The 13,218-nt window shown below is 44.7% G+C and overlaps 1 protein-coding gene across 1 annotated transcript in view; it reads right to left on the bottom strand.

Moving 5' to 3' along the window:
• Window positions 1-5,507, bottom strand: part of Kcnmb2 (potassium calcium-activated channel subfamily M regulatory beta subunit 2) — a 257,948-nt gene extending 252,441 nt beyond the window's left edge. The window contains exon 1 of the mRNA XM_057757021.1: window positions 5,247-5,507. The gene's annotated coding sequence lies outside the window, so the exon portion shown is untranslated. The remainder of the gene's footprint in view (window positions 1-5,246) is intronic.
• Between the last annotated feature and the right edge of the window lie 7,711 nt (window positions 5,508-13,218).

Genomic DNA, 13,218 nt, shown 5'->3' with positions numbered 1-13,218 from the left:
CATGTCTACAGCTTGGCCATGGTGTAGCACTCAAAGGCAACAATAACAGAAACGTTTCTTAAAGTTCTATGCTCCCGGCATTCTGATGGAGAAGGGGGCATAGGTGATCGTCTTTATTGTTTTTTTTTTTTTTGTTGTTGTTTTTTTGTTTTTCGAGACAGGGTTTCTCTGTGGGTTTGGAGCATGTCCTGGAACTAGCTCTTGTAGACCAGGCTGGTCTCGAACTCACAGAGATCCGCCTGCCTCTGCCTCCCAAGTGCTGGGATTAAAGGCGTGCGCCACCACTGCCCGGCCAGGTGATCGTCTTTAATCTCCAGTCCAGATGTATGCATTTTCATCACCAAAGGCAATGAGGAAACTGAAGCTCATTAAGAGTGAAAACTTTCCCCAAGAAAAAAGAAAAGAAGTTCCTGTTCTTGGGTGCTGTGTCTCTAGCACACACCTCCCCAGGCTCTAAAACATTATAGACATAGTGGCCACCATCTCTTCTTTGTGCTTTGGGCAATAAGGTAACGTATTGTAATGTATTTAGTGGAGAATATTTACTTTATACATAGGAGGAGACCACTGTTAAACAGACCTCTTGGATTAGGGGAGAATGTGACTTAATAACATAACACAGTTGTTGGATATAACTGGTTGATTCCCAGTATCCTAGATTCTCCTAGAACCTTCTAATGTGTCTTTCTATTCCTTCTAGGATCAACACAGGAAAGCAGAGGAAAGATGGGGGCATTTTACAGTCATAGTCATTTGTAGGAGACATGCTGTGTTCTTTCGAATGTTTGGATAAGAGCAAATTCAGACAAATTGAATTTATATTTCTTTTGACATAGATTGGGATCAGAGAAGTGGTCCTCTCCTATGCAGAGAGAAGGAAGAAAATCCTCTTAGTAAATCTTTTGGCTTATTCAAGGTATTTGGTGTCTCTCTGTAAAACATAACAGGATGTTAAGGCACAGAGTTTAGTCCCCAAGGTTGAAAATAATGAGTGCTTGGGATCTAACACGACAGTGGATTTTGATGAGGAAAAACATTTAACTCCTACATTGGGTGACATGTTCAACCACGAGGCCATAGCCTAGGGAGTGCCTACTTCATAAGAAGGCTTGTAACAGAGACCTAAAGCAGTGAGGCTCAGGATTAAGAGGGTTTTCTAGGGAAGGGCCTGGGGAGACAAAGGCTATAAGATCTAGGTGTGGGTGGGTCTGAGGACTCCCCCTGCAGCCACCGTGGCTACAGTGGTTTGGGAAGAGCGAAGGAAGAGCTGGGCTTGTGGTCCTTGCAAGATTTGGACTGCAACATGAAGGCAGACGGGTAAGCAGAGGAGGGAGGCTTTTGAACAAGAGATATTGTTAAATTTCAGTTGGGATACGACATTGGTTTGGGAGACAGGATTGAATGCGAACAGAAGGAAGGAGAGGAAGAGATGAGTTGTGAAAAAAGTCCACTAATTTTGGGGAGTTGATGAAAGGCCACGGAACAAACAACGATGGTATTATGTCTACACTGAAGGGACGGGCAGCAGGTCTAGGCACTATGGCCTGTGAGGGGATGTGGGGATTCAAAGACTTCCTGAGTTCGCTTCTGTGAAAACAGAACAGTGGAGTCTCCAGTGACATGGGAAGGAGGTCTCAGGAGGAATCCAGAAATCTGATTTAGAACACAGTAAGTGAGGCGGCTATAAGATGTTTAAGGAGCTGGTCTATAGGGAGTTAGCTGTGTCAGTAGAGGGTCTAGGTTAGGCCCGAGAATGTATGAGCTGTGTGTCCATGGATAGTCTTAAAAGACTCCAGACAGGACTTGACATATGTGGAGCTTAAATACAGATAAAGAAGAGATTTACAGTTAATCCGTGAAACACTCAAACATTTTAAGATTTAGCAGAGAATGAGGAAAAGAATTTGAAAATGACCTCCATTAAGAAATAAGTGAAAGGGCTGGAACGATAGGTTGGTGGTTGAGTGCTTGCTGCTCTCAGGGAGGACTTGCCTGGATTGCTTTCCCAGAATTCAGTTCCAGCAATTCCCAACTGCCTTTTCTCCAGCTGCTGGGGAGTCCCATGCCTCTAGTCTCTGTGGGCCCCTGAACTCCATCACATGCCCACATACAGACATATACACTTAATTGAAGATAATAAAACCCTGAAAAATAAATAGAATTTTACACACACACACACACCTCCTCCTCTCTAGATAACCTCAGTAAAGACAAGGGAGTCAGTATTTCAGAGAGGTTAATGCTGAGCTCCTCAAGGAATATTAAAAAGGCAAAAACCCAAGGAGCCTTGGCAGAGATACTTCACCTGCACTGTCTTGCTTGCACAAACAAATGATTTTGGGATTTTAGCTGAAGACATAGTTGGTGCCGTGAAGTAAGCTAGGAGGTGAAATGGCAGCGTGGATGGAAAGGAGACATGGGTGGGCTTTAGGACACGTGTCCTGTTGTAGGGGAAGGGCTTGACCAATGAAAGTAACACGCAAACGGAAGGAACTCCTACACCAGTGTCCTGTGACCATTGGGATAACGCTTCCCACAAAACATCTTAGAAAGTACAAAAATGCATGCACCATACTGAGAAAGCTGCTGCTGCTGCTGTTGCTGCTGCTGCTTTGGTGTCCATTTTTTCCCTATCTTTTCAAACACACATGCATTCTTAGAATTAGAGTTATATTGCATATCTATACTGTAAGCTGAACTGTATTGTGCAGTTGCACATATGCTCTTGTAATCAAAGCTGTGTTGCAGATATATTTTGGTGGTTTACTTTTCTTCTTGATCCTACAGCAGGGATTTGGAGGAGGAAGACTATTTTACTACTATTATTTCCAAGAGAAGAGAGATCTGGAAGAGAAGGTGGTGTCGGTGTGAGAAATGTCACTTCTAGTAGATAACAAACAGAGTGGAGGCTGCATGTGTAGACCAGGTATAGACCAGAGGGACTGAAAAGAAAGACGGCTGTGGGTTCCTGGTACCTTGGTCACTGAGATGGTGGGTTCTTGCCAGGAGGACGGAGATAACAAGACTGACAGATGCCTTGTTTGTTTTTTATATCAGGGAGGATGCCTGGCACACTTCCTGTATAGCTGGAGGAGGCTTTGTTTTGCATTACTAGAGGAAGCAGAAATTGAAAGGGAAAGATGATGGGGGACGCTCTGGATGGTGCCTACCGACATCATAAATGGGCAATGGATTTGTCACACAAAGTAGACTGACCAAGTAAGTAAATTACTCAGCTCACCTTTCCTCATAACTGACAAAAATAAAACCCAAGTCACCCTGTTTTCTCCTGGTTTTCATTTTCATGAGGTACAATCCCGACTGACACACACCAACCAGAGTTAACGTAAGGGCTTTCCCAACAAATCTGTGCACAGTGTGGAAATCATTTTAGTTGATCAGTTGATCAAAATAAAATCGTCCCTCCACTGTTGCTTTCGTGGCCTCAGTTGTCCCTCAAAGAAATCCTTGATACAATCAGATTTAGGTAAAATTGGTTAGACTCAAGTCACGAAAAGTCTTTTTAAAGTCCAGGAATACAGCAGCCCCTGCCTGCTAACTTCTGTGACATAATCTGTGCTTGTGAAGCCCGAGCTCTGTCTTTTTCTCGGTATAGATTCTTCTCAACTGGCTAGGGACGGGGACTTCACAAGGTCAAGGTCACGCCCTCCACTAGCCACAGAGAAGCACAAACTACATAGTAGCCCTGAATCTTACCAGGAAATCCAGTTATTCATAACCACGTGTCCCAGGTCACTTAAAGAGCAGCTAGGACTGGTAGCTGGTTCAGTAAACGGCTGTGAGGAACAGACACACAACTTCAAGCCTAGAGGTGTCTCAGCCATGGGAAAATGATCCCGAGTTTGTGTGTAAGTGGTAACGTGTACACAGGAACTCAAACACACAGGCATCCCACTTAACCTTATCTCCAGGATTTATATTTACCTGAAAACGAACATACTGTAATTGTCTTTAACACTTATTTTTAATTTATGCTACATTATACAGATGTTCTAGACCAGTGGAGAACATCGCACTCTTTATAAATGTGAACATTTGAAGCTTCTTTGCTGTTCATTGTAAATAAATCCACGCATTGTAACTCGGAGTTTCGGAGGTTTTGCTTGTTTGCTTGTTTTCTGGATAGAAAGCATTGTCTATCAGCGAGGAGTGAGTGAAGTCCACAGGGAAAGGACTTACCAGAGCAGAGGAACACACTCACTTTGTCCCTGCCACTTCACACTGAGGGTCAGAGGCAATGACAGAACAAAACTGGCACCACAGACCAAATTGCGGAAACATGGGTTTCGGAGCATTGTAGTTTTGCCTGTACTGTAAAATCTCAGCGGGTGGTTCCTACAGTCCCCTCTCGCAGAGCTTCCCAGATCACATCTGAGGTGCAGGGAGCTGTAGTTCCTTGTCAAATCTGCTCATGACCTCCTCCTCCTCCCTGACTGTGGAACCCACCTACCCTTCTCATCTTCAAGGAGAATTCTGCTTTTGTGCTGCTCATTAACGAAATAAAAGGTCAAGTCCTTAACCTCTAATAAATCCCCACTTCCACCTGCGATCCAGCATTTGTTAAAAGGCAGGACAGGAATCGAGAGAGAAAAAGCCCCTTCTTTGGTCCCCAACTCCAGGTCTGTTTTTAGCAAAGCCATTAAGAGGAACTGGAATGGTGTGGATCAGCTTTTCAACATGCAAGATGGACGTAGGAAACCAGTTTTCTCTTGTAGTAGATTATGGGGGGAAATCCATCACCATCTCCAAATTACCCTCTGACCACCAAAGCACATTGACTTCATGAAAAAAAAATATTTACCTAACAGGTTTCAAGTTCAGCACGGCTTCCTCGTCTATTTTTCTTGGATCTCTCTGCCTCCCACCCACCAAAGTCTTCTCTCAATGCCCCCTCCCCAGCCTATCTGGCACCACTGGTAAGAAATGAACTGCTTTCTCCATGACCTCTAAGCCTTCTATTCCACGGAAAGCAACGTGGAGTGCACACTCAGCAGCCTCCAAGAGAGCCGGGAACCAGTCTGTCCGCGAGGCTTTCCAGCTATAAAACCTCACACTGCCCACTGTGTTTTGCGTTTAGGTCAACGTGGAGCCCCCCAGCCGACTCAGCCTCTCTCCGTCGCACCTGGCTGCCTGCTATCGCTGACCCACACAGCACCCCAGCACCGATCAAACAACAAAAAGCACCAAACAGCAACAGATTCCTTTGTTTTCCATGCAAATCCTACCTCAGGTAGTTGTCACATCTTCTTCAAAAGCCACGCTTAATTTTTAATGAGATCGATCCCGTGCCGTCCTCCGCACAGCCACCCGTACTCATCTTTACCCTTCGTGCTGGCAGCCTTTGTGGACCATTGATGTCACACCCTCGCTAACTCATGGCTTTAATTCTCCTCGCTCAAAATGTCTGCAAGAGTTTGGAAGGACAATAGGAGTGACGGGCACGCTAGACAGCCGTGCTTAAGATTAGTTCTCTGAAGCTCTGTGGAAGCCGGTTCAGACTGTTTTTTAAAAGCGGGCAGGAGGTAGGATTTATTAGCCTATGACAGGCATGCTGCTTCTGTTTTTATTAAATACTGTAATAGGCTGTCTGTTAGCATCGCTGTGATAGGTCCAGCATTTCTTCCCACTGCTTTCGAATTTTCAGACTGAAAAGGGAGCCAGTTTGATCTGACTTCCCTCTCTTCGACACCACCCTGCCCTATGGGGTCAGATTTCCAAATCCTCTAACTTCGGAAGAGCTCCGCCTGTAAATAAGGGAGCGTGAACTCGGGAGTAAACACCTTTGCAATCCCCAAGAGATCCTTTTTCTCCCAGCAAGGGACTCTTGCTCTCTCAAGTTAGAGAAAGAAGCTATTTCTGGAATTAGGTGTGAGCGTCCTTTCGAACAGGGAAAGTTGTCATGCGTGACTGAAGTTGCCTTATGGTATGAACTTACCTAACGTCTCAAATGATGTATCAAACGGGTAGAGCACGCATCAGTAAACAGATTAACTCATTAGGGCATGTGGGCTGCGAAGCTCCTTGTTCCAGTTGGAGGTCATCCTTTTTCCTGCGTTACTATCTACATGGGCAGAATGAAAGGTGGGTGCAGGGGCTCCGGACCGGTGCACTGCTTTGATGCTGTTTGTTTGCACAATCATGACTATGGATGCAAACATCACTGTAAAAAGTATTCTTCCAGACAGGAACACACACAGCACAAACAAAACACACACACACAAACAAAAGTTCCTGGTAGAGATTGTTTTATGCTCCACCCACCTAGGTTTAGTTTTTTTTCGTCTGATTTTCTTTTTCCTCTCTTGCTACCTCAGAACCACAGTTATATAGTAGTTACTATGGAAACTGAGTGGTCGGCTCCAAGGGAGGGGCTTAGAGAACAGCAGATGCAATATGGATGGGAATGTTCTATGTTGGACTGTGGAAGAGAAATCTAGCAGTGGGCAACAAACAACATAAACCCACTTCAATGGCCCTCTGGAGCAGCACCTCAAGGGGAGTGATTGTAAGTCACCGTAGTTTAATTATGGGCATTTTTTGCAATTTGGAAGTACTGCATTGAGCAGACCCATATCCTATTCCATGCAATAACTGAACATCAGAATTGCTCTTATATCTGCCTAAAGATTTTGCTTTCATCTCTCTTTCTTTCTTTTTCCAAGCTCCTGGATGTTGGTTTGAATATGCCCTGATTGTATTTGAATTTTAGTTATTTGACTGGTTTATGGTGTCTTTTGGGGGATAAAATGTGATTTGGTAGGAAAAAGACCCTCCTTGTATCACAAACCATAATCATATTTCATTCTAAGTGAGTGTTCTTACATGATTTCTTCGGGAGCTCATCCTGGTTCTGAATGTGCAATTTGAATTTTGAAAGCTAATCCTTCTACAACAGAAAGTAGATTCTCTCTCTCTCTCTCTCTCTCTCTCTCTCTCTCTCTCTTTGTTTTTTAGTTCTTTAGAAAGAAAAGAAACATTTTTGAAAAGAACTTTTGCTCATCACCTGGTCACCTAAGACAAAGCGTGTTCTACACGAGTAGTTCAATATTCACAGCTGTGAAGAGAACTGAAGTTGCTGTCATCAGTGTCTGAGTCTCGCAGTAATTGGAGCAATTCACACTTTACACAAAACACAGCTCTCACCTCAAATGGAATAAGAGGTTATTCTTAAGACAAATTTGAATCACTAAAGCCCGGAAAACATGGAGGTAGGTTATCCCAGGTTCCACATTCCCAAATGGAAGCAGCTTCTTGGAGTTAGAACAAATCCAGTTATTAGTCAAAGGGTCTTAAAAATACATTGTTGGGGACATCAGAGAGGCAGTTACAGAAAGATGGGGAAATCTCTCTTGTTTCCTAGGATGCTATCTGATAACAGTCTAAACTTTTGATTTGGTAGCAAGGCCAAGATAAAATATAATTACGTCAGAATCTGCAGCATTCTAACGTCTCCGCATCCCTGAAGTTCTGATCCAGCTCTCAGTCTTTGTGGACACAGCCTCTTCCAGGCACTCTTGCTCACCATCTGATGAGAGGGCACAATTACGAAATGAAACTATTAGTAGGGAATTCTTTAGGATTTGGTGGAAACTCCCCCCCCCCTTGTTTTTTGGTAAACAGGTAAGCATATCTCCCACCATTTGCAATGGGAGAAGGATTAAAAGTAAAAGAATATTTATGATTTTCTCTTTTAAAATGATGGAGAAAAAATTTGCATACTCTAGACTTTTCCAGATGAGAAGCTTACACCATTGTAAGCAACATGTCTGTAATTTGGAGAGAAGGGACAGAGGGAAAGGAGAAGAGGGGAAGAAAGGAGGGCAGAAAAGGTCCTCGGCCAAAAGGTGCTCCCATTCCCCACCCCCCACCCCCAATCCTCTGTGATAGGTCAGCAGCTAGCCTGTTGTAGGCATGCAGAGGGGAGCTGGAGCAGGCAAGGATCTTAGAGGTGCCTTAGAGGGTGCTATGTGGGTTGTCTGGGTCTTTCTGAGGTGCAAGCATTCCCCTAAGTGTGGGGTCAAGCATCCCCCTAAGTGTGGGGTCAAGGTTAGATGTTTTTTATAATGAGGAAGGAGGAGCATGGTTGAGTGAAGGAAGGAAGAAGACAAGGGAAAGGAAAGGAAGAGGGAGGGGAAGAGAGTAGAGAGGCAAGAAGGGAAGGAAGGAGTTGTAAGAGGATGATGAAGAGGGAGAGAGGGAAGAACATCTCCAGGTGGCATTGTGTTGGAAGAAGACACAGGCTTGATTTTGAGAATGTGATCCCTTTTGAGCATCCAGTGTTGAAGGGAAAGGACAAGGGTGGTCCTTGCATGCTTTCAGGGATGTGACATGGGGCCCATTATGGAGAAGTAAAGTTCATTACAAAGGAAACTCAAATAAACTTTGGCTGTACCCAGACAGGAGTAGAGGCGGATGGCTAAGTAGGAAGAAAGAGCAACACTAGAGACCAAGGCATAAGGAAGGACATAGGAATGGGGGCGGGGGGGCATGTACAAAAACCAGAGAGAGCAAAAGCATCTCTCCCTCTGGGTCACACACAACAGCTCCCCCTTTGTTTCTGTATCTTACAAGTCTACTCCTTCCAAAAGAGAGAAACCTATGCCACAGACGTTGACAGCTTTTCTGTCGGTCTGAAAAGAGCTGGTGTGAAGAAAGCATTTGGTGTCTCCCTGCCTAGTTTCCCTGTCCAGAGGAGGAAGTGTGGACCAACAGAAGGCAGGCATCGCAGGGATGCATCCAAAGAGAAGGATGTGCAGAATCTCTGCCACTTGGTAACACTTCCACAGCATCTGTTCTCCCAGTGTGCAGGAGAAAACTTGTTCTCGAGAGAATGTGTGAGTGTGCATGCCTGCATGTGTGTGTGTGGGGGGATGTGTTAATGAATACTAGAAGGGGGGGGGGAGTACAGACTGGTTGACAGGGATGTGAGCCTGGAATTGGCAGCTTACATGCGCAGGCGGCAAGCGTATAGTTTAATGAATGGAAGTATGAGAACATCCATTCATTATGAGTCATCACTATTAAAATGAACATTTGATAGATATATAACTTGGAGGTGTAGCTATTGGTTACAGATCCAAGTGATAATGATATTGTGGGGTGTATAATTCACACTCTGAATAGTGCAGCATGAACATTTGCTCTGCTCCATTTTTCTAGGAATAGCGGAGAGTTTAGCAGCGACTTCCCTTCCTGTCGCCCTGTGAGTTTAGAGGCTGACTCACGCTGCAGTGAGCGTCCTTCCACTTTAGGTTCATATGAAAGGAATTATCTAGTGTGGACTGAAATGTGTAATCCTGGGCGGAAAGAGGAAAGAGTGGGAGAGAGCTAGCTAATAAAATAACAATTCTGTAAAAGTTTACATGTATAAACTAAATTCATCTATTTTTTTTGAAGACAGTCTCACACTGTTGTCTAGTCTGGCCTCAAACCCATGACAGTCCTCCCGCTGTGGCCTCTGGGCTATGAGGATTTTAAGTATGAGCCATTGTACCCTGTTCTTTTACACTGGTTTTAATCTTCAGAATGAAATCAATGAGAGGCAAGGCAGATCTCACTGCCTCTCCCCCATCCCTGCATGTATGTGTGTATGCATATATTTTGTGCAGATGTGTATATCTTGTGTGTGTATGTATGTATGTGTATGTTTTGTGCAGGTGTGTATATTGTGTGTGTGTGCGCGCGCATGTGTGCATGTGTGCGCGTGAGTGCATCATGGAGTGGTCAGAAGACAACCTCAGATATTGTTCCCGAGGCACCATCTACATTATCTTTTGAGGCAGGGTTTCTCACTGGCCTGGAACTCATGAAGCAGGCAATGCTAACTGGCTAGAGAGGTCCCAAGGGTCCTCCCGAAGCATACACTGCCATACCCCCTTCTTTTTTGCTTTTTAAGATGAGTTCTTATGTTTGTTTGGCAGTGCTTCACTGACAGAGCTGTCTGTCCAGGAGGGCAAATAGTAATAGCTCTTCCTCTTTTGATAGCTGAAGGGAGAAGTCAGGTACTTAATTCTTCAGGATTGTGCAGCCTGTGTGTCCATCTTCCAACTGATAACCCGGTGTTCTTTGCATTAAACAAAGCTGGTTTCCAACACTTTTACCAGGTAAAACTACTTTGGGAAACCCAGGCGTATAAGCATCTGAAGGAAAATTTTTGAAAAGAATTTATAAAAATAAATAAATGAGAAGCCACAAGCTAAGTGAGAATGTTTGCAGAAGATCCATCTCACGCAGGACTATGTCTGAACCAGACAATGAACTTTCAATGCTTGGCAAGAAGGAACCAGCCCAGTTAAAAACAGGCCCCAAAATCTAACATAGCACTTGCCAGTGAGAAGATACGAGACCAAAACCAAGCAGATGAGAAGCTGTTCCAGACCACAGTCACGGGGAAATGGCAGATAAAAACAACTGGCCGTCTCTAGGCTTCAGGCAGCGTGAGTCAGGGGAACAGGCATGACACTGAAGGGTTGCTGAGACAAGTGGCGACAGGGACTCTTTACCGTGCTGAGGGTGAGCTTGGTACAGCATGTAGGGGAGGGTAATTTGGTGGTTTGGTGAGGGTGAACATGATACAGTATATGGAGGACGATTTAGTGTTTTGGTAAGGGTGAGTTTGGTACTGCATATAGGAGAGTGATTTGGTGGTCTGGTAAGGGTGCACATTGGTTTGATGGTCGGGTGTATACATTACGACTCAGCAATCAGTGTACTGCTGACTTTGACTTCCCCTCGGTGAACATGTGGAAGTCTGGTTTCCAGTGCAAAGCGAGGAGGTGGACCATTAAGAGAGATCCTGAGAGCTCAGAGTCCTGGGGGCTCTACCCCATAGAGGAATGATGTTGTCATGGTAGTGGGCACGTTGTGATGGGAATAGTTTTCTGATTTACAAACAAAGTCTGGCGCTGCCTTTCCACCTTCTGCAGTCTAATAAGAAGAGTCTTCCAGCAGCCCTAGGTGGGCCTTGACCCTTGAACTTCCATACCCCCAGAACTGTGTGTAATTTACCTCGGTTTTTAAGTCACCCAGTCTACAGAATTCAGTTACAGTGGGATAAATGACCTGGGACACCTTTGATCCATCCACCAAGGCTCCTTGGAATTTATCCAGTAGGGTTAAAAATGTTTCTTCCCGCAGAAAGCTCCTCAGAATTCACCACACTTTCTTTATAATCACCTACCTCAAAACTGGCCCGAGTCCTTAGCAGGTGAACGGGTAGACTCCACTAAACCAGGCAGTACAGTCGACTCAGTGCTAAAAAGAAGTGAGTAGTGTTCTCTGAAAAGATATGGGGGAAAACCTAGATACGTATCAGTGAGGAAGCAACACCCATGGGAGAGAGCTAAACATTTATTCCATGTATCTGACCTGAAAATGACAGGGTTTGGGAGACAGCGAATAGTCATGGTTCATCAGGGCCTGACTGATTGAGGGACAATGAAGATCCTTTGTGTAGCACTGTAAGTGCACACCATTGTTGCTGTACATTTTCCCAGGCTCCGCAGAGTAGAACACCACTGTGGACAGTCTGACTGTGAAATGCAGGTACCGGACAATGTGCAATGGTGGTTTGTCAATTCAGGCTCTGGAATGGGGTGCTAGCAATGGAAGACTGTGCATGCTGGGTAGGGAGCATGGAAATGGGTGATTGATTCCATGAGCCTGAAGGTTCTCCAAAAACAAAGCCAAGACTTTATGGAAACTGGAGTTGCCATCTGGATTCAGCCCCCTCCCCAAATGAAGCTAGTCTGTTAGATGCATCAGAACTACACGCTTATGACAACACTAGTCACAAAAAACTGATCAGTGGGTAAAGCAAACGAGGCCCATATTCACAGTACCATTCAGCTGTGAAAGCGCTACATTCTGCCTTTTGCAATAGGGTGTATTTAACAGGAGATGACTGTGTAAAGGGAAATTAAGTTCTACAGAGAGAACACACGTGGCATGGTCTCACTCATGGTGACATTTCCGACTTTAAAGTAAAACTGGTGCTTCATGTTTTGCTTTTGTCGCCTAGCAAGAAGTCCGTTCCCATAGGCTGAACTGGAAGAGTTGAAACAGTCAGTGAGTATAATGGGAGGCTGGGGAGAGAGGGTCGGCAGGAAGTTCGGGTACTGACTTGTGCTTGGAACGGAGTTAGAACTTGTGCTTGCTATTGCAAGAGAGGGTGGCTGTGGGTGATGAGAGTCTACTGTGTATTCTAAAGAAGATAGAAGAATGTTGGCATGTTTATCATAAGCGATAATGCCTCAGGAGACTTGACCTCTGATTGAAGCCTTCTGCGTACGTCAGTGATGCTCACGAAACCCGTAAGATATGCATTATATTTATACTTTCAAACATCAGCTGAAACTAGTTTAACTTAAAATACACAAAACCCGAGCTGGAGAGGTGGCTCAGTGGCTCAGTAAGCATAGTGCTCTTGCAGGGGACCCAGGTTCACATCTCAGAATCCACGCCAGGTGGTTTATAATAGCTTGAGACTCTGGAGAATGAGATGCCCTCCTCTGGCCTTCATAGGAACCCACACACATGCACATACATGACCTATCCACCCCTCGCCATGCAATACATGCATGGACACGCATAAAAATAAATTTAAAATGCAAAAAACTCTTTAAAAATATTTAAAAGCATAAAATCAAGATCACCGGCATAGGTTTTCTTTGGCAAACATAGTTTTTATAATCCTCTGTGGCACTTTTGCGTTTTCAAACAGAGTAGGTGAACCTGCTCAAAGATGATAAATGAGCGAGGCTTGCCCTACCTCTTCTAACTGCAGACTCAGTACTGAAGAGTCTTTGCTGAGGGATCCTAATGGGATCCTTTCTCTTGTCTGCAAATGCAGACTGCGTCAGAAAGGCTGTGATTTGGGTTATCTTCCAGTCGCTACCTGTTTTCCTGCCCCTCTTTATAATAACTGGAAGGGGAATTCCTGCAACGCCCCCCCCCCCCCGCATCCCATGGTTTCATATTCCATGCAACACAATTTAGTGTCCCTGTGGTGGAAATGGAAGATGGAGAGCCTTTCTAACCCAATATACACATATTAATTTCTTTACATTTCTCCCTCTCCTTTCTACCCACACACCAATGCCCAGGGCCCTGGCTTGGGTGCCATGAGGTAGCAGTCACATGAACTATTTTAACACTCTCAGAGGCCATCATTCTTTGGCTGAGCCATTGCATTTGGCA

Source organism: Chionomys nivalis, chromosome 24, assembly GCF_950005125.1.
Source record: "Chionomys nivalis chromosome 24, mChiNiv1.1, whole genome shotgun sequence".
Classification (NCBI taxonomy): Eukaryota; Metazoa; Chordata; class Mammalia; order Rodentia; family Cricetidae; genus Chionomys; species Chionomys nivalis.
Note: the sequence above shows the minus strand (reverse complement) of the source record. Positions and strands in the feature narration are given on the sequence as shown.